Below are 17,794 nucleotides of genomic sequence, written 5' to 3' on the forward strand. Positions count from 1 at the left end.
AAGAAAATCATGAAAAGCCAATCAACAGCTTTCTAAAGGAGACCCAAAAAATGCTAAAGAGAATAATATATTTCAAAATGGGTTAACTCAATTGGTAAATGAGGGCCAAAAAGCCAGGGAAGAGAAGAATGTTTTAAAAAGCAGAATTAGTCAAATGGAAAAGGAAGTTCAAAAGCTCAATGAAGAAAATAGTTTAAAAATTAGAATGGAGCAAATAGAAGCTAATGACTTCATGAGAAAACAAGAAATCACAAAACAAAAACAAAAGAATGAAAAAAAAATAGAAGCTAATGTGAAATACCTCATTGGAAAAACAGCTGACCTGGAAAATAGATCCAGGAGAGACAATTTAAAATTTATGGGACTACCTGAAAGCCATGATGAAAAAAAGAGTCAAGACATTATCTTTCATGAAATTATCAAGGAACGCTGCCCTGATATTCTAGAACCAGAGGGAAAAAATAAATATTGAAAGAACTCATTGGTCACCTCCTGAAAGAGATCCAAAAAGATAAACTCCTAAGAATATTGTAGCCAAATTCCAGAGTTCTCAGGTCAAGGAGTAAATGTTGCAAGCAGCTAGAATGAAACGAGTTTTTTGAGTTTTATGGAAATACAATCAGAATAACACAGGATCTAGTAGTTTCTACATTAAGGGATTAAGGGCTTGGAATATGATGTTCCAGAAGTCAAAGGAAGTAGGATTAAAACCAAGAATCACCTAACCAGAAAAACTGAGGATAATACTTCAGGGTAAAAATTGTTATTCAATGAAATAGAGGACTTTCAAATATTCTTGTTGAAAAGACCAGAGTTGAATCAAAAATTTGACTTTCAAACACAAGAATGAAGAGAAGCATGAAAAGGTAAACAGGAAAGAGAAATGATAAGAGTCTTACTAAAGCTGAACTGTTTACATTACTACATGGAAAGATAATATTTGTAACTTTTGAAATTTTTCTCAGTATTTGAGTATTTGGAGGAATGATACACACATGTACATATATGCATATCCACATGTATGTATATATATATGTGTGTGTGTATATACATATATATATACATATATATATATATATATGTACAGAGGGAGAGAGAGTACAGAGTCAGTTGAATAGGAAGGGATGAGATCTAAAAACATAAAATTAAGAGAGGAATATACTTGGTGGAGAAATGTAGAAATGGAATGGGACAAATTATCTCTCACCAAAGGGCAAAAAAAAAGCTTTTTCAACAGAAGGGAAATGGGGGGATGTGAGAGGGAAAAAGTGAAGTTTACTTTCATCACATCTGGTTTAAGGAAGGAATAACATGCAAACTCCATTTGGTATGAAAATCTATCTTACATTATGGGAATGTAGGAGAGAAGGGGATGGGTGGGGTGGGAGGATGATGGAAAGGAAGGCAGATGGGAGGATGGAGCAAATAGAAGTAAACACTTGGGAAGGGACAAGGTCAAATGAAGGAATAGAATAAATGGGGGAGCAGGAAACGATGGAGGGAAATACAATTAATCTTACACAACATGACTATTATAGAATTTGTTTGCAAAACTACACATATATAGCCTATATTGAATTGTTTGCCTTCTCAGTGGGGATGGGTGGGGAGGGAGGAAGGGAGAGAAGTTGGTACTCAAAGTTTTTGGAACGAATGTTGAGAATTGTTTTGCATACAACTAGGGAACATGTAATGGGGTATAGAAATTTATCTTGCCCTACAAGACAAGAGAGAAGATGGGGATAAGGGAAGGGAGGTGTGTGATAGAAGGGAGAACAGATTGGGAGAAGGTGTAATCAGAATTCATGGTGTTTTGGGGCAGAGGGAGGGAAGAGATGGGGAGAAAATTTGGAACTCAAAATTTTGTGGAAATTAATGTTGAAAACTAAAATTTTATAAATAGACATAAAAAAGAAAATGGGGAAAATTTAAAATAAAAGAATGATACAATAGTGATTCACAACTCTAGAAACCACTTATGCAAGTGGTTCATTTCAAATTTTAAAAGGGATAGACTTTTCTTTGTCCCTTAATATTTCATACCATTAGGTAAATCATTCTATAATATGTATTTGTGTGTACATATGTGTGTGTGTGTATGTGTGTGTGTTTAGAGTGAAAGGTCTTAAAGCCTAGGATCATTTTATAACCTTCCACTAACATCACTTTCCCCTATAACTTTTTGGAGGGATTATAGCTTCTTCATTTTGAGATTCAGAGTCTCTTTCGATCACTTACCTTCAAATGACAATCTAATTTGAATGAAAAGATCCTATCCACATACCAAGATATGGTCAAAATTGGAACATGATTCAGACATAAAGGGTGATACTATAAGCAAATTAGGAGAACAAGAAATTGCTTACCTGTCAGATCTATGGAGAAGGGAAGAATTTATTACCAAGAAAGAGATAGAAAACATTGTGAAATAAAAAAGAGGATAATTTTTATTACATTAAATTAAAAATGTTTTATACAAAAAAAGCCAATGGAAACTAGAGAAGAAGGAAAGCAGAAAGCTGAGAAACATTTTTAAAGCCAATGTTTCTGATATAGGCCTCATTTCTAAAATATATAGAGAACTAAGTCATATTTATAAGAATATAAGTCATTACTTAGTTGGTAAATGGTCAAAGATTATGAACAGGCAGATTTCACATGAAGAAATTAAAGTTACCTATAATCATATGAAAAAATGCTCTAAATCACTATTGATTAGACAAATACAAATGAAAACAACTCTGAGGTAGCACTTCATAACCCTCAGATTGACTCATATGGCAAAACAGGGAAATGATAAATATTGAAGTAGAAATGGGGAAATTGGAACACTAATGCATTGTTGGTGGAGTAGTGACCTGATCCACTCATTCTTTAGAGTAATTTTGAACTATGCCCAAAGGGCTTTAAAAATGCATAACCTTTGATTCAACAATACCACTACTTGGTCTGTATACCAAAAAGTTCTTCAAAATGGGAAAGGGACTCACGTGTACAAAAATATTTGTAGCAGCTCTCTTTGTAGTGACAAAGAATTGGAATTTGAGGGGATGCTTATCAACTGGGGAATGGCTGAACAAGTTGGGGCACATGAATGTAATGAGAACACTATTGTGTTACAAGAAATGATGAGTAGGCAGATTTCAGAAAAAAAAACCCTTTAAAGACTTGCAAGAGCTGATAGTGAGTGAAATGAGCACAACTAGGAGAATAATGTATATATTGTTTTACTATGACAGCAACACTGTATGAAGATCAAATCTGATCAACTTAGCTCTTCTCAGTAATACAATCATCTAAGACAATTCCAAAAGTCTAACGACAGCAATTGCTAGCTACATTCAGATAAAGAACTTGAATGCAGAAAAAAGCATACTATTTTCTCTAGCTCTCTCTTTTTTTTTGATGGTTTTTCCTTTCTCATGGTTTTTCCATTTTGTTCTGATTCTTCTTTCTCAACGTAACTAATGTGGAAATATGTTTAATATGATTGTACATGTTTAACCTCTATTAGATTGCTTGCTATTTTGGGGAGAAAGAATCAGAAGGAGGGAGAAACAAATTCAGAAGTCAAAATCTTATAAAAGTGAATGTCGAACACTATCTTTCCATTTAATAAATAAAATACTATTAAAGGGGAGGAAGAAAAAACGAAGGGTCCTGTTTGAAGTGTGAGGAGATGTTCCACAACTACAACCTCACCAATGGTATCTGTCAAGGGGAGGGGGAATACTTCTACTATCAGTACCATCCAAACAGCTAGAAAGAAACAAAACCTTATTGTTCATTATAATATAATAATTATTGAAATAAAACAGGTTAATCTTTAGAATGAGAAAAGAAATAAATAGTTAAATGGGAATTGAAATCCAATGATACATAAGGCGAGGAATATAGAACACCTATTGCCGTTTAAAATCAAGCAAGTAACCTTGGAATAATCACATCATAGGGTACTAAGAGAAACTGAGGCTGTTATTATTGAATTACTATTTGGGATTTTTGAAAAAAAATTGGATAATCAAAGCAATCTGCGATTAGAAACTGGAGGATACTACACTGTTATTCCACCAAAGACGGAGATTGCTTCTAAAGGCAAACTTAATATTGATTGCTGGAAAAATTTTAACATGAATTACTAAAAGAAAGCTCTGTGAGTATTTAGAAGGGACAATGATGATCACCACCAGGGAACAAATTTTAAGAAAAAAATAGACCATATTAGAATATCAGTATTTTCTTACAAGGTTAATAAATGGGTAGTTCAGTAATTGTATATGTGTGTATGTATGTATGTATGTATGTGTGTGTATATATGTGTATATATATACTAATGTGTTTTTCTGTGCATATATATGTATACATATACATACACACATGCATATCCACATAGCACAGTTCTGTTCTGTAATGACATTTGATGAAGTATCTTATGACACCCTATGGACAATATAGAAAGATGTATATAGAAAATGACATGTATTGTTTAGAAACTGGTTGTATGTCTGAACCCAAGAAGTGAAACAAATGTGTTCATATTAACATAGATGTCTCTAGTGGTCCTATTCTTGGTCTTTTTCTGTCGAACATTTATATCAATGACATGAAAATAGATAAAATACTGTTTCAGTATAAAAGTTTGGAAGAGATAGCTAAAATGTATGATAGAATCAGAATTTAAAAACTCTGTTAACTGATGTGACCAATAGAATAAATTTAGCAAAATAAAATTTAATAGGATGTGCTTAATTTAAATCTATCAGGGTCTAGGGATACAATTTAATCTAACTTTCTTATTATACAGCTGATTAAAAAAGGTTTAATTTAGTGACTTGCCCAACTTCTTAGCAGAAATTCAAATAGAACCTAGATTTTGTAACTCTATAACTTGTGCGCTATCTCTCTCACAACCAGAATATCATTGTTGTTGCTGCTGATCAATAATTTCAGTCAAGTCCAACTCTACATGACCTCATTTGAGGCTTTCTTGACAAAGATCCTGGAATAGTTTTCCATTTCTTTTTTCCAGTTCATTTTACAGATGAGACAACTGAGTCAAACAGGGTTAAGTGATTTGCCCTGGTAGATACACAGGTAGTAAGTGTCTGAGGTCAGCTTTGAATATGGATCTTCCTCTCTCCTGCCCCAGGATTCTATCCATTGTATCCCCTAGCTACACCACCAGAATCCAGTGGCAATTAAAGCAGAGGACGTTGGTACTGATTTGCCTTGTTCAAAAAAAAAGAGGAAAATCAAATTCCTGATCCAAATAGTGATATTATGTTTAAAAATACTATCTGTTTAGTATATTTAGTATATTACTCTGACAACAGGATATTTAGAATGAATTAGAACAGAAAGAGGTAGGGGAAGTTGGCAAGGAAGCTATTAATATGGTCTACAGATTGAATTAATGTGGGTCTCCACAATAACAGTAAATATTAAATGTTTAAAAGCAGAACTAAGTGACAAGTGGAAGAAGGACAGGGAAGATTTGAAGATAATTTACACTTTTCTGAAGAAACACCAACATGCTTACATCATACCATCTTAGAGGGCAGAGATTATACCAATCTAAATATTTCAGTAGTTATTTTATGCAATAATGGCTTAATAAATGTCTTATGATTTTGGTAACTTTGGCTCACGACATAAAAATGAGACATGGGAAGGATAAAAAAGTGACTGAGGCAAGGATACCCTGCGTAAAACATGTCTTTCTTTGCATAGTGATCAATATTTTCTTGCAGGAATGGTGGATCACTTGTTAAGGTACAATTTCTTCTCGAGTTAGTATCCTCATCACTTTTAAAGTGCCAAACGCGAAGTTCATTTTAACAGCAGAAATCTGGGGAGAACAATAGAGCTTTAAAAAACATCCACACATTTGAATAGCTAGTCACAGAGGTAATTTAAAGAGAAGTGGAAATGTCAAGACTATAAATTTAGCATGCACTTCAGATGGAGACTTGAAAAGTGCAAGAATGTAACTTTGGAGCATGAGAATGCATTCCTGGTAACCACCATTCATAATTAAGGAGAGGTCCATTTCACGACATGAGCACATAGCGAATCTAAATTAAAAAATGTCTTTCCAAGAGTTTTTATTATAGCTAATCTAAGTTAAAAATGTCTTTCCAAGAGTTTTTATTCAAATGACATCCTGCCAATAGTCACTATTGTCAGTTATAAGCAAATAGTGTATTTCAAAGTGACATGTAATTGCATGCTTTTAAAATGTTTGCATTTGATCTATGTTTCATATTGTCTACTATGTGCAGTAAGTAAATAGTTCATTCATGGCAGCAGCTATATTTAACAGCCTTGAAATCTTTAATGAAAGCATTGATATGACATTTTCTTGATAAATGGAAGATAACAGGAGGAAGTAAAAAAATTGTTCAAAAAATAAAAACTGGGAGAATGCTGGTTGTAGAATTTAAGGCCTGTGGGGAAGAAGAATGACAGCACTGTGATGCAAGTTAGGAGCCATAGATTATATATACCTCAGAACCATTTTCTCCCAAGGAATCCAAAAGGATGATCATCTTTTGTCAGAAAAAAAGACAAAGGAAGGAAGTAGGATTCTGACATAAGGCAAAGCCTTAAGAGTCAAAAATAGAGAAGGTTATCTATATACCATTAGTCACTAAATACCATTGATTATTTTTCCTAAAAAGTATCTCATGAACTTCCCCAATCCCCTGGTTTTGTGTTCCTTTCCAAGGTCTCACTTCCTCAGATCTGAATTCTTTTAAAAACCTCAAAGCTATTCTTGTGATTTCCAAACTCTCTTCACTCAGATATATTATTTATAGTGTTCTCATACTAATTTTACGAAAATATGTAAAGTCATACAACCCTTCTTCAGAAAAAAAAGTTGCTTACTATTGCCTGCTATGCCCTGTGTACACTCATCGTCCTGATATTTAGTACCCTACAAGGCCTATCCTTAGGTTATCAATCTATCACAATCCCCTCTATTCCTCAGAGTGCCCTATGAGAAGTAGAGCAATGAGGCAAATTTCGTTGTGTCACAGACTCAATGAAGGAAGACAAGGTGTAAGAAGACTAGAAAGTTATAGAGGGTCCAGGACATGAGAGGTTTAAAAAAAAAAACAGAGGGTTTTGTGTTAGATTTTGTGTTAATTAGATGGGCAGCCCCTGGAATTCATTGAATAGTCTTGATGATGTGAATGCCATAGGTAGACTTGCCCTTAAAGAAGACTAATTTGGTAGCCAAGTGAAGCATGTTTTTGAGACTTTTCTGTTATTCTGACACACGCTTTTCTTTACCTTGCTTAAACTCCTATAGCATTTTGAGCCTTTAAGTCTTATTTCAGTATTTGTAATATACTGTCATTATTGTTCACTATTATTCCATATTTTCTTGATTAGTAATTTGTCTTGAAGGATGGGGCTTTTCTCTAAGCTTCTCATTTATTGGTGCATTTTATGAAAAAGATGTTATAAAAGAGTGAAAAAATATTTTTGATATTGTTGTCCTATTTGTTCATACTTTAGAGATTCAGCAGAATAAAACAGATCAGGCAATATGTGTAGAGCAACATAGAATGACCACAGATCAATTGGAATTTTTGTTTGTCTTAAGAAGATGCTTACTGCTAATTTAAGATAACAAGAAGTTAAGTTTAATTATGAAATATCTGTTTATTTGCATTGTTCTACATGAAATTTCTTTCTTTTTAAATATTTTATAGAAAATAAGAGAATGTTGTAGCCAAATTTAGATACAATCACATATTTTGTCCATTTGTTTGGGGGTTTAAAAACAGAGTTTTCTAGATGCATTGTCAAGTTACTGTCAAATAATATTTAAACTTCATCATTTCCATTGCTATTCTCATCTGTCTTTTCCCTGTCCGTTACAATTTCTGGATTATTCAATTCTACTAATAAACTAAGAGACATAAATGAAAATAATGTTGAGGTACTATCTCATCTTAAAACTGGTCAAAGTATACAAAAACAATAAAATCTGGTACTGGCAGGGTTACAGGAACAAATAAAAAATAAGCACTCATAGTACAGTTGTATCTTACAAAACTGTTTTATAGATCAGTCTGTTAGCAGTAAAAAGTACTCAGAAATAGATGTTGTCCCAACAATATCAATTAGAAATATATCCTGAGAGCATTATTTTTTTTTAAAATCTAATAAATACAAGTTAAATTACAAATAATATGGAGAATTTGAAACCTTTTCCCATCCACAAGAACTTTCAAAACTTCTCAAAATAAGAAATATGAATAAAAGATAAAGTATTTGCAGCTATCTTCATAGCCCATGACACCAAGAATAACAAGGAAATATGATAAATTAATAGCAGAAATTTCTAATCCCTCATTTCTAACAAGGTCATCCACCACAACCTCCTGCAATAGCCCCTGTCTCTGGAAAGACAGCATATACCTCTTGATCCCAAAGCTTATTGACATATGACTCTTTTATTAACAGAATTCAAGTTCTCAATGTTTTCAGACCTTCAGATCGCTGAAAGACTATAAGAAGAAGTCAACATGAAAGGAGCTTTACACAGAACCAAAAGAATCTAGAAGCACAGGGGCCTGACCTTTACCAAGAATGAGAGAATCCCATGTCAATGGGCTTTCAGAATTGAGTTATAGCAATAATATAGAATCTAACCATTTGTGATCTTAAATATATCCATTTAATAAATTAACATTCAATAAAATTAATTAAGTGCTTGCTATGTGCCAGGCACTGTATTAAGTGTTCAGAATGCAAAGAGGAAAATGACAGTCCATGTCCTCAAAGATTTTATAATTTAGCAATTTCCTCATGATTGCTAAAGTTTTTGCCTACCTTTATCCTACTCCTACCTTCCCCATATCACTCTCTTATAATGAACAACAGACCTCAATTCTATTGCCCTTAATAAAAAGGGAAGAACCCATGGCTATAACTTCACTTTGGCACTGAAGTGCTAAACCAAAAAAACTAAAAAACAGAATGTGCTAAGGTAGGGGACCATAATTTATATGTGGCTGCACCAAGTGTCTCAGAAAGCAAATGTTCATTTATCCATTTAGAATCAGTTCTATCCCCATAAAATGATTTGAAGTAGAAACTGTAGCAGGTCAAAAGTTCATTTCTCACTGTGGGAGGAGTTTGAGACAGCTTTGAGTTCCATTCTTCAAGAGATTCTACAACAAAGAAAGAGGAATCAGAAAGTGAGTGATAGGGGAATATAAAAAAAGATTGACATTTCCAAAGATTTCACAATGAAGAAGAATTCATAAAGAAAGAATCACTAAGAAAAATGAAAATTAAAATAAACCTAAGGAGTCACCTCCTATTCAGCCCATCAGATAAGATGACAAAAGAGTGGAATAGTCACTCTTGGCAGAACTGTGTGGGAAGATAAAAAGAACAGTACATTGTTAGTGGACCTGTAATTCAGTGCAGAGTTTGTAAAAAGTAATTATTTATTCACTTGCAGTTTTCAATATTTACTTCCATGAGATTTTGAGTTCCAAATTTTCTCCCCTCCTTTCCCCTCCATGCAGCCAAAGACATCCTGCATCCTGACTACTCCTTCCAACAATCTTCTCTCCCTTCTATCACACCCCTCCCTTCTCTTATCCCTTCCCCTCTATTTTCTTTTATAGCAAGAGAGATTTCTATATCTATTGCCTGTATGTCTTATTTGTCAGTTGCATGTAAAAACAATTTTTAACATGTTTTTAAAATTTTGAGTTTCAACTTCTCCCCCTTACTAACTCCCCACCCACTCCCATTGAGAAGGCAAGCAACTCAATATAGGTTGCACATGTGTAGTCATGCAAAATACTTCCATAACAGTCATGTTGTGAAAGACAAATTTTATTTTCCTCCATCCTATCCTGGTCTCATTTATTCTATTCGCTCCTTTGACTCTGTCCAGCCTCAAAAGTTTTTACTTCTAACTACCCCCTCATCTCATTTGCCTTGCTTTCTACTATCCCCCACCCAATGCTTAAGCCTTTGGCTCCTACTTTCCTGTAGTGTAAGAAGATTTTCATACAAAATTGAGTGTGTATGTTATTCCCTCCTTAAGCCAAATCAGATGAGAGTAAGGTTCACTCTTTCCCTCTCATTTCCTCTCTTCCTCTCCATTGAAAAAGTTTTTTCTTGCCTCTTTTATGTTTCATGTTTATATTTACCCTAATACTGAGCAAATTCTCAAGAGTTACAAATATTATCTTTCCATGTAAGAACGTAAACAGTTGAATTTTAGTAAGTCCCTTATAATTTCTCTTTTCTCTTCACCTGTCCGTGCTGCTCTTGTTTCTTTATATTGAAAGTCAAATTTACTATTACCTCTGATCTTTTCATCAAGAATGCTTGAAAGTCCTTTATTTCATTGAATGACCATTTTTTCTCTGAAGTATTATGCTCAGTTTTGCTGGGTAGGTGAGTTTCGGTTTTAATTCTAGCTCTTTTGACCACTGGAATAAAATATTCCAACCCCTCCAATCCCTTAATGTAGAAGCTGCTAGATCTTGTGTTATCCTGATTGTATTTCCACAATACTCGAGCTACTTCTTTCTCACTGCTTGCAATATTTTCTCCTTGACCTCAGTGTTCTGGGATTTGGCTACAATATTCCTAGTTTTCCTTTTGGGACCTCTTTCACTCTATGATCGGTGAATTCTTTCAGTAATTTTTTTACCTTCTGATTCTAGAATATCAGAGCAGTTTTCCTTGATGAGTTCTTAAAAATGATGTCCAGGCTTTTTATTTTTATCATGGATTTCAAGTAATCCAATAATTTTTAAATTATCTGTCCTGGATATAATTTCCAGGTCAGTTGTTTTTCCAATGTGAAGTTTCACATTAATTTTTTATTCCTTTGCTTTTGTTTTATACATATATATATATATATATATGTATGTATATATATTACATACATTCATATATATAATACATACATATATATATATATATTTCATAAAGTTATTAGCTTCCATCTGCTCCATTCTAATTCTTAAGGAATTATTTTCTTCAAAGACCATTTGGATCTCCTGTTCCATCTGGCCAATTCTACTTTTTAAGGCATTCTTTCCCTTATTGGCTTTTTGGATCTCTTTTGCCATTTGAGTTAATCTATTTTTAAACTGTCATTTTCTTCAGCATTTTTGGGTCCCCTTTAGCAAGAAGTGGACTAGTTTTTCATGATTTTCTTACATCACTCTCATTTCTCTTCCTAATTTTTCCTCTACTTCTCTTACTTGATTTTCAAAATCCTTTTTGAACTCTTCCATGGCCTGGGACCATTTCATATTTTTCTTGGTGACTTTGGATATAGGAGCTTTGACTTTGTTGTCTTCTTCTGTTTGTATATTTTGGTCTTCCTTGTCACTAAAGTAAGGTTCTCTAATCTTAATCTTTTTCTGTTTTTTGCTCATTTCCCCAGCCATTTACTTGACTTTTGAACTCTTTGTCAAGGTAGTTCTCTGCTTCCCATGGGGCTGGGGAGTATACCATCAGCCGCTTGATCCTCCCACATTCTATGTGTGTAGAGCTCCATAAATAGCCACTGCCTCTGCCCCTGCTGCTGCTATGGCTGTGGAGGGGTCTTCTACCCCTTCCACTGCTCTGGGACTGGGGCCAGAATACTCTACCCCTTCACACAGGTGTAACAGGTTTTGTTTTGTTTTGTTTTTTCCCCACTGATCTTCCAATTTGTTCTTTGTGTTTTGGAGTTGTGAAGTATGGAAACCATCACAGGTGCCAGAAATCCAGTCCCTGGAGGCCTGCCCAGGTCCTGTATGTGCTGGTGTAGCCTAAGCTGGACTCTATTCTGCTCCTGGCCCAGCAATGATAGCCACCTCTCTTCGAAATTCCAGGCTGTCTTCTACTGGAGCTTTGCTTCACTTTATCATTCTTTTGGATCTGTAGCTCCAGAATTTGTTCACAGTCAGTTTTAAAGGTAGTTGCCTGGGTTTGGGGAGAGAGCTCTAAAAGTCCCTGCTTTTACTCTGTTATCTTGGCTCCATTTCTAGTACTGTCTTTTATAAAGCAACTTGAATTATTGCAAATAAAAAATAAGTAAATTGATCATATACTTTGACCCCAAGATTACATTATTAGGGAGCTGTTTCAAGGAAGTAAATGATCCCTCAGAAAAGATACCCAAATACCCCTGAGTATATATGAATTAAGTAGACAAAAAAATATGGAAATTGACCATAGTAGGGTAAATGAAAAGAATAACCAGCACAAAATAAATGAAAGGGCATATTGCCAAATTTAAAACCTTAAACAGACCCAAAAATGTTTTGAGATGAGAATACTCCCTTCTGTTGTTGGGAGATCTATGACTGGCGTGTTGCATATATTGCAGACTTTTTTGATGTCATGATAAATTTTGTTCTGCTTTTAATCAATTATTGCTATTTTTCATGTTTTTTTTGTTATTTGTAAACTAGGATTGTTCTGTTAATAGGAGAGAATACTTAGATGCTATGGTATCGGCATAGGACACTGAGAGGAACAAGTCTTATGCCTGACCAGCAGGCTGCTCATCCTCCTGTGGAGCTCACGAGTAAAAGAATGAGGTGGGAGAGCAGGTCATGAAGCAACTCTGATTTATTCAAGCAAGCATTCTGATTTTGTAGTCTCTGCCAGCCAGCCCAATGAACCATGGCAACAAACCTGAAACTATAGTAATGAACACAAGCTGGAACTACAGTAACAAAAACAAACTAGGGGTGGGGCCGTCCTTTCTAGCACCTTCTTGTTCACGCTTCCCTGCACCGGACTCAGCTTACCTGATGTCCATCAGTGTGGTGTCGCAGATGGTGTGGTGGTCAGCGTCCCTTACAACTCCCCCTTATTGTTTTAGACCCGATGACCTTCACGGGTTTGTACATCTCTCAACTTGAATTGATTTTCAGTAAGCATCCACATTGTATCTTTTACAGTTTGTAGGGCACATTTGAGACATGCTGGTATAAGACATATAACAATCAAGATAACAATGCCTCCTGACAATACTGGACCTAACCATTTAAACAATGAGGTGGAATGACCAAACAATTGCATCATGTCCAAAACAAAATTTTCAGGTATTAACTTTTTTGTCCCTTGAGTATTTATATCCAATGCCAATTTTTCCAACACTTTCATTTCACTTGAAATGTTGGCGAGTGTTAAACCATGTAACTGAGCTCTTATTTCTTCACAATTAAATTCAGTATCATCATACAATTTGTTCATCACGCAAAAATGACGATATCTGTAATCACATCTTAAAGCCAATTGTGTTTCTATGGCCTGCAGTTCATCTCCAATAGCTATTACATCATTTTATAACATTAGAATGGCCTGATAGAATTCGTGATCCATCCTCAACTGTTCCCTAAATCCCACTGCTACATTTTTTGTACAAACACCAAGGATGGCCCTTCTCCAGTCCTGTAAAGTTCAAATGTCTGCTAATGTCCGAAGGTCCAATACTGGTCCTCGGCCTGGCTCACTGTTAGAAGCAGTAAGATGCAGCTGACTAATTTCATAGCTCAGGGGTTGTAGTTTCTTCTTCTTTCTCTGGCATAATCCCTGTGATTTCTTCCTGGTGCTGTACGATCCATAGTCTTTTCACTGGTACCCAGATGTCCTTGTCTCCTGTAAAGACACAAGCATAACCCTTGCCCCAAGTTAGTATGGTATGTGTTCTAGCAGTCAGTCTGAGCTGACCATGTATTTCATGGCAGGCGTAAGACTGTGCTCATCAAATTTTAAAAATTGATTGTGTAAAGTGCTAATTTCAATTGATTAAAAAATTAAATGTGTATAGTGCCAGTGCTAATTTCCAAAAATTGATTGTGTACCGTGAACCTGTGATTGTGTGCAGTGGACCTGGGTCCCGAAACTCCCCCTTTTTGTTTTTGGACATATTGTTTTATGGTGCAGTTTGCACGTTCTACTATGATTTGTCCTGTGGGGTTATAGGAGATCGCAGTCGCATGAGAGATTCCGAATTCTGAGAGGAATTTTTAGAAGGCCGAAGCAATGTATGCTGGGCCATTGTCTGTCTTTAATAGTCGTGGGACACCATGGGTGGCAAAACATTGAAGCATATGCCTACGCACATCCTTAACTGCCTCTCCAGTGTGTAGCACACTTCCTACATTTTGGGCACAGTGTGGTTGGTCTCCTTCTAAAAGTTGGTCTCTTTCCCTGGCCCTGAAATCTCTTTCTCTGCTCTTAGTTGTTTCTACAATCCCTCTTGTGATGTCCTATTTGTGCACATGGAAAGCATCTCACCTTTGGTCTTGCCAGTTTCAACCTTAAGCTTAGCAATATTCTCTTTCAGGATCCTATTCATCCTTTCTACCTGGCCTGAATTCTGGGGTCCAAGTACATGTACTCAAACACCCCACTCTGTCCCCTTTTAAGCAGATGGGACCCAACATATTTTGGGATAAGGGATGAAGGTCTCAGCTTCTGAAACTGCTTCCTGCTGAGACTGGACGTAGAGCTGACCCTGCCTCACAGGGTCCCAACATTGGAGGGGTTAGGTCTTTAACCAGTATGAGGAACTTGACGATTCAGAGGGTGATAGGTGATATTACAATTCTCGAGAAAGGGTCGTCTCTCCACCTGGTGGAGGGAGGCAACTTACAAAAACTGAAGCACAATTTTTATACCCTAACACAGAGAATCCAACTTAATTGCTTATGTGGCTTTAGAAAAGAGGGGAGATTTGAGTAACTTTTGGGTACCTTCCAAGTTTCAGCTACAGCCCACAGCACTTTCACAAAGAAAGCTGGTAGCTGGTAAGGGGGGGAAAACCAACCAACCATCCACAAGTCCTGGATACCTGAAACTCAAGTATCCAAGAAGAGAGACCTTATGGAAGAGAAATTTTATTTAGCCACTATGCAAGTACTATAACAAACCAAATTCTTAGGTATTACAGATTTCCTAAATATAAAACATCTTTGACTCTGTTTGAATTCAGATAGGAGTGAAATTTTCCAGTCATGCAGTATCTATATTATAGCCATACTCAGGAACAGTCAAGTAGGAAACACTCCTTTATAAAAGGACACAGTGGGGAAACTGACCAGGAGAATCCCATCCTAGATTGAGTCTAGAATTGTCCCCTCAGTGTTTCCTCTCCAGATACAAATTTCACCTGATAACAGTACAGGATGAAGGATCACAGTCCCTCTGAGTAACTTCTGGCATATTCTTTCAGATACTGATGTAATGCAGACAACTATGCCCAAATTCAAACTTAAGCAAAAATATTTATGGCCCCAAATGCTTTTACCTTAAACAGCAAATTTCACTAATCCCAACTTAAAGTCAAATACAGTTATTTGTATTCCTATGGAGTTGAAATAAGCAATGAAGATTAACAGGACTCACATACATAAGAGATTTCATTTCAGATCCTTCCTTCTCAAATTTAAAACTTGTCCTGATATAAAAGCCAATTGTTACAACTTTTGAGCAAGTCATGTTCATTATTTATGAATTATACAAGCCAAACAATTTTCTTAGTACTGATGACTGTGTCCACATGAAAGGAGCCTTGGCAGTTTTACAAAATAAAAGGAATTGGCATGGATCCCATGTCTGCCAACCCCAAACATATAGAAGGACTGTTCTGAATGGGCAGACCCAGTCTAAATAAATTATTACTCCATTCATTTCTTTCCACATATAGTAATCAATTAACAATTTTAGGTTTAGCATTATAACAACAGCTTTTTAGCTGTAACTTTTTTAACAGGCAAAGGTGAAAATACCTGGTTTTCTAAATAACATAACTTTTCCAACATCTTTTAGTTTCAACAAAATTCAGATTACAAATTGCCTTCTCTAACACCATTTCTGGATTATAGAGTAAAATAAAAATCTTTATGGTTCTAACTTTTACTCAAGAAAAATTCACATCTGTGGCCACTCCTTAAAAATGTTTTTGAAAGAAAAAGTTGTGAAACTGCAAGTGGAAGTGAGGGAGACTCTGGAACAAAGTACAGTGGCTCCTAGTCTCCTCCTTTACACCTGGGAGTTTCAAAGCTTTATCTCTGAGGTGTCTTTTTTCTTTCCTCAGTAGGTTTCTCAGTTTATCAGTTGGCTCTTTAACACTGTCCTGCAAACCTGCACCATCTGTCTGTTCTTCCATCTCTCTTCTAAGTTTGGATATATGGGTGTTGGCTGCCTTTCTGGGCTATTGTCCCTTGTACTACTTTCTGACCCTGACGGGGCTGTTTGTGAGGATGTGGTGAATGTTCTCATTTGCACTGCCTTGCCACCGTCTTCCTCTATGAACACATTCTTCATCATGTTATATAGAAAGAATGTGTACTGACCCTGACTCAACTTTTGTGAGGTTTTCCCCATTTCAATTTTACTCACAGTTACACCTCATCTCACTCGAGCTGAATGTGCATGTCTTCTCCTGCGTCCGCTTCTTGGATCCGCTCCCAGCGGCACTCGGTGATTCAAACAGGCTACGGTTTCCTGTCACACTCAGGTATCTGCTTTTGACCCTGTCCTGATAGCTCCTGTACACTACACTCTATGAGTCCTAACTGTCTAGGCTTCTGGAGAGCCTGACTCCTTCGGGGGGGTTACTGAGGGACCTGATTCCCTCAGCTGGGGTTCCTGAGGGACCTGACTCCCTCGGCTGAGTTTCTTGAGGGTTCTAACTCCCTTGGCTGAGCTTCCTGCTCCTTCCCCCTGCTTGTGGCCCCAGTTTGGGTGTCAAGTTTCTATTGTATCAGCATAGCACACTGAGAGGAACAAGTCTTATGCCTGACCAGCAGGCTGCTCATCTTCCTGTGAAGCTCGCAAGTAAAAGAATGAGGCGGGAGAGTGGGTCATGAAGCAATTCCTATTTATTCAAGCAAGCATTCTGATTATATAGTCTCTGCCAGCCAGCCCAATGAACCATGGCAACAAACCTGAAACTATAGTAATGAACACAAGCTGGAACTCTAGTAACAAAAACAAACCAGGTGTGGGCTGTCCCTTCCAGCACCATCTTGTTCACCCTTCCCTGCACCGGACTCAGTTTAACTGATGTCCGGCAGTGTGGCATCCCAGATGGTGTGGTGGTCAGTGTCCCTTACACTTAGAGAAATTCAGATCATTAAAAAAAACAAAGATAAAACATTTTACAGGAAGTTAATCTAATATAAAAATGACTATTAGTTCCAATTGGAAATTTAAAAAAAAAGCATAGGAACAAAAACCTAGACATAGGATGAGTGTCTCACATTTTGGAATTGTCATATAAAGTACAATATGCATTTTTTTATTCCAGTCTTCCCCTAAAGCTTCATCATTCCATGTAGAATATGAGTTGCTAAACTATATGGCTTTTGAAAATAAAACAAGTTTGTTTGATTTTTTTACATTAGAAAAGTTTTGAGTGGTTTCCAATATCAAAAAGCATATATTTTTCATGAATAAGCTAAGAACAGAAAGTGCTTATCATTAGAACTTTGATCCCTTGGTGATGAATTACTTTTCCATTACCATGAATGAAACAAACAACCAAAAACTTCATCCTGTGTTGCCCCATTCCACCTTTTCAGTAAAAGGGGCAGAGCAGAGAAAATGGGGAAAACAGGTTTATAACAAATACAATATTTTAGACTTTCTATAAACTTTAATTTGGTATTCCAAATATGAGCAACTTTCATTCCTAAGAAGTAGAAAAATATCACAGTTGAAATTTTTCCTAAAAAGTGAAACCAGAATGAAGTCGTAGGTCAAAGTAATCATTGTTACAAGTATTCATTTAAGA

The 17,794-nt window shown here is 35.9% G+C and overlaps 1 long non-coding RNA gene across 1 annotated transcript; it reads right to left on the bottom strand.

Annotated features, from left to right (window-relative positions):
- Nucleotides 1-7,646: 7,646 nt before the first annotated feature.
- LOC140505384 (uncharacterized) lies at nucleotides 7,647-16,858 on the bottom strand. The gene is made up of 3 exons (XR_011967479.1): nucleotides 12,798-16,858; nucleotides 9,335-9,393; nucleotides 7,647-9,188 (listed from the first exon to the last, which is right to left on the bottom strand). It is a non-coding gene; the product is annotated as an uncharacterized lncRNA (long non-coding RNA).
- Between the last annotated feature and the right edge of the window lie 936 nt (nucleotides 16,859-17,794).

Source organism: Notamacropus eugenii, chromosome 5, assembly GCF_028372415.1.
Source record: "Notamacropus eugenii isolate mMacEug1 chromosome 5, mMacEug1.pri_v2, whole genome shotgun sequence".
Lineage (NCBI taxonomy): Eukaryota > Metazoa > Chordata > Mammalia > Diprotodontia > Macropodidae > Notamacropus > Notamacropus eugenii.